General features: G+C 40.7%; 1 long non-coding RNA gene across 2 annotated transcripts; it reads right to left on the reverse strand.

The window, feature by feature from the left end:
- Positions 1–2,139: 2,139 nt before the first annotated feature.
- On the reverse strand, positions 2,140–3,744 carry LOC114459075 (uncharacterized). 2 transcript variants are annotated; one of them, XR_003673209.1, is made up of 4 exons: positions 3,686–3,744; positions 3,196–3,546; positions 2,424–2,587; positions 2,140–2,316 (listed from the first exon to the last, which is right to left on the reverse strand). It is a non-coding gene; the product is annotated as an uncharacterized LOC114459075 (long non-coding RNA). The 2 variants fall into 2 exon arrangements; XR_003673208.1 differs by having other exon boundaries at positions 3,196–3,720.
- Between the last annotated feature and the right edge of the window lie 769 nt (positions 3,745–4,513).

The raw sequence follows: 4,513 nt of genomic DNA on the forward strand, positions 1-4,513 counted from the left end.
TCATGGCAACATTGTCTGCTATGATTTCTAATGACCTCCTGAGTTCGTCTGCCTCCTCGGCAGTAATGTTTTTCTTCGGAGGAGGCATTGTGAAATAGCTGGAACACTTTAGGCTAACTGTGGTCTGATGTAGAAGCTGCTGCCTGAGGCCTTACATTGCTACTGGAATGGCCTGGTAGCTCCACCTACTGGCTGCTGCCAATCCAGCGTGGACCCATTTACTTCCCAGACCAGCGTGTAGTTTGGGGCTCGGCTGTTATTTGAGAGACACACCCACAGCGCACCAGAACACAGAAAAATATACAGAACACAAAACAAAACATAACATATGACAGCAGTCGTAACTCCACCTTCCATGAGAATTAAACACCTTCAAAGGGTTTTAATTTAAAGAAGACACAGAAAGAACATCAACCAACATGTTTTCTGTGACCTTCTCATGAAGAATGTGGAGATTATAATCCTGTAAAAGAAGGAACCACTGTATAAACCACTGGTTTAAATTCCTCATCCATGAGAGGAAAATGAGGAGGTTATGGTTGGTGAAAACCTGTATGGGCTGGGAACTCAATCCTACTGAAACCTTGAAGTTCTGAAGGGTCAACAACAAGGCTAGTGCCTCCTTCTCCATAGTGCTGTAGTGCACCTGGTGTTTATTCAACTTTTTTGAGAAGTAGCAAATCAGATGGTCGACTTCATGGTTGTCTGTCTGTAAAAGAACAGCACCAGTACCCACATGCTGGTGTCAACTTCTAACTTAAAAGAACATCAAAGTCAGGTGCAGCTAACACAGGCTAACTACATAAAAGAGCTTTGGTGGAATCAAAAACAGTCTGACACACAGACAACATTTTTCACGAGACTTACTAGAGCGGTGAGAGAGGCGACAACTTCCAAAAAGTTCCTACAAAACCCTCTATAGTACCCACACATCACAATAAATCAGTGTAGTGCACGTTTTGACTGTGGAGAAGGTAAATAAACCACAGCATGACTCACCTGTTTTCAGAGGTAAGTTACTGTTTCCTTCAAAAGTCACAATTTACAAGATTGAGTGTAAGAGATTAAATGATTACTGATTAAAAATCAGGGATAATGTTGCCACAAGCTCCACCCACATGGTTGAGTAAGCTACAACATCACCAACGTATGCTTCACAGTTGTCGACTTTGACCAAAACTCTGTTCATTAAGCGCTGAAAAGTAGCGTGAGCATTCCTTAACCTGAATGACATCACAGTGTATTGTAGAAACCAATCAGGGGTGACAAAGACAGAGATCTCTGAAACACGGGGAGTTCATGGAACCTGCCAGTAACATTTTAACAGGTCCAACTTTGTGACATATCTGGTAGAACCAACCTGATCTATGCAATCCTCCATCCAGGGTAACGGGTAGGAGTCGGGCTTTGTGACGGCGTTTACTTTCCAATAGTCATTACAGGAACGAGCAGTGTTGTCAGGTTTGGGAACTAACACACATGGGGAGCTCCATGCACTTATGCTTGGGACAGCTAACCCATGCTACATTAGATAATTCACCTCACTTTAAATCAAAGCTGGTTTAGTGGGATTGACCCTATAAGCATGTTGTTTGATTAACAGATGACCCTGAACATCAATGTGACTAAAAAACTGAAGTCTGACGAGGATGATCAGAGAAAAGTGTTAAATTATCCTCAGTTTAATGATGTCAGCTCTTGTACATTTGTTTAAATAAGATTAAAAAAAAGACTCTAAATCACTCAACACCTCTGAGTTTTGAGTTTATAATCCACAGATCACACATCAAAAGAACTGTTTAAATATGTTTTATTTTTTTTAAAAATGCAATAAAATTAAATTACATTTATTTCCAACTTTAAATTGTCTTTTTTTTAGTAATTCTTCTGTGTTTTGCAGAGAATGGTTTATTAAAAGTTGATGAACAGTGTGTGAACTGTATGAAGGTGTGTGTTGGATGTGTCAGTGTGAGTGAGCAGCTGTCAGGTTGTTGTACAGGGATTGTGTGTTTGCTGTCACTGTGGGCCTCACAGCACAGTAATACACAGCAGAGTGTGACAGTGCAGCAGAGGAGATGATCATTTGGAGTTGGTTTGTCTTCACATTGATCTTCAGTCCATCAACAGCAGCTTCTACTAATGATCCTGATGCTCTGTGATAAATAAGAAATTCTGGTGCTTTTCCAGGATCTTGTTTGTACCAGTAAAAATAATCTCCAGGTGATATTTTGTTGTAATTGTAGGACAGAGTCAGTGTGTCTCCTGTTAAAGTGTTCACTTCAGTGCTGACTGCTTTGAGTTCTTCACACATGATTTCTACAGGAACAGAGAAAACTCTTTAAGTTGGTATGTTTCACTTTAAGGCCTTTGCTAACTTTGAAGCAGCAATAATGAGCAGATGTGCAGAGATGAACTGGACTTACCCGTGAATATGTGGAGAAGCAGTAGTGAGACTAAAACCATCATGTCCCAAACAAACAAGCTGAGCAGTGCTCAAACTAAACTGTTGGAAACTCTGACTTCTTTCTCATGCTGACAACCAGCTTCTGTCCTTTTGTACAGGAAGTCCCTCCTCCTCATGATGTCACTTTAACATGTGAAACCAACAGGAAAGTGTTATGGCAATTATTACGTTAATCATCATATCATCAAATGTGTTCATGTGTACAATTTGTCATGTGTTTATACACAATCACTGCATTATATTGTTGTACTTTTGAACAGAGACGTTGGTCCTTTGCTGAGTCATGTTAGATTAGATTACCCGCAGTACAGACAGATTGTGCTGTATTCACAGTGCCAGCAACAAACAGTCTCTGCTCAAGGTCTCATACCAAAAACTCTGATAAGCAGAGCTCTGTAACAGTGCCTACGTATAATAAGATGTGATTCTTGTTTTATGCCTTTCACAGGGTTTTGATGGCCAAAGGCAGACTCACACACACACACACACACACACACACACACACACACACACACACACACACACACACACACGCTGTTATTTTAAACGCCGTTATTCCAAACACTGTCTACGACTGAATCACACCAGTACTGATTTTTCAGCACAACATTAAGTGTGATATTGCTTAAATGTACAAAACAAGAAGGAATAAAGTGAATGTAAACCTACATTTTCTTTTAATGGATGTTATTGTTCATACATGCTGTATACATACATACATACATACATACATATGCTCCAAAGCTTTTTGTCCAGACGTTGGTGGTTTCCTGTCACTGTGGGCCTCAGAGCACAGTAGTACACAGCAGAGTCACACACATGAAGATCCTGAATCATCAGAGGAACAGAGCTGTCTTTGAGCTCAGCATCAAATCTGTCCTTCACAAACTCTGGAGAATTATCTGCTACATAACGTGAGCGTCTCAGAATAAACTTTGGGTAACTGTTCACTTCTTGTTTGTACCAGAACAAAGCAGGGTCTGAATAAGTGGTGGTAAAAGTACATTTAAGTGTAGCAGTTTGTCCTTGAGTCAGAATAACATCTCCTGGTGGCTGTGTGACTTTCTCCTCTCCTTTACACTCTGTGGAAGAACAGAACATCCAGAAGGAGAGACCAGTCAGCTCCAAAGGAATTTAACATTGAAATCCAAAGCGTACCATGAAGAGTTCATCAATGTATTCAAATGTTTCAGAGACAAACATGTACAGTCTGTATGTTACCGAAGCAAAAAGCAGCGAGAAGAATCCACAGCCAAAGTTCCATTTGTACAAGCAGGTTTGAATGTGTGGAAGAAAGCAGCTCCTGTTCATATTCAGTAGTAGAATAGCTCTCTTTAAAGCAGCACTTCTTATCCACACAGAGGCTGAACATAGAGGAGTGGATATAGCACAGTGCTGCCCTCTAGTGGAGCTACAGAGTGCAGTGAAGCCACCCAGCAGTCAGTCACTAGACATCCATGAGACATGAAGAACATCTGAGAACATCTACATCCTCTAATAGAGGAAATCCCTGGATTGTTCTCAGGTTCTTTGGAAAACTTTCTGATGGAACTCACCCTAACCCTGGTTTGTAAGACGTGTGTTGTTGTGCTGCTTGAGGCTGGTTTAGGGCGGGGCTTTCAAGTTGTCATACAGTATCTCCTAGGCTGAGGGTTACAGACGTTTTATTTCCTAGTGGATCATTTACCACCTTGTCCCGTCTTCCACACTAATAAAGTAGTTTTGATTGGAATGGATACCATCCAAAAGTGACACTAGTTCTGATTGGATTTCATCCCATGTCAACATTATAGATTCGTTTTTATTAGTTAATAAAAATATTAATGTCACATTCACGGTTTGTTTTTTCCTGGTTTTATTTTGACACTTCCTGTTTTGGTTTCTAATTGTCTTTGTCATTCCAGGCTGCTTCACCCTCTGATCAGCCTGTCCCATCAGTTTCTCCTGGGTTCCCAGCTGCCACTAATCAGTCGTTAGTCTGTCTATTTAGTTCAGCTCCTTCACTTTCTGTTTACCAGATTGTCTGTGTTCATTCTTGACCAGTAATCC

This window comes from Gouania willdenowi, unplaced genomic scaffold (genome assembly GCF_900634775.1).
Source record: "Gouania willdenowi unplaced genomic scaffold, fGouWil2.1 scaffold_258_arrow_ctg1, whole genome shotgun sequence".
Classification (NCBI taxonomy): Eukaryota; Metazoa; Chordata; class Actinopteri; order Blenniiformes; family Gobiesocidae; genus Gouania; species Gouania willdenowi.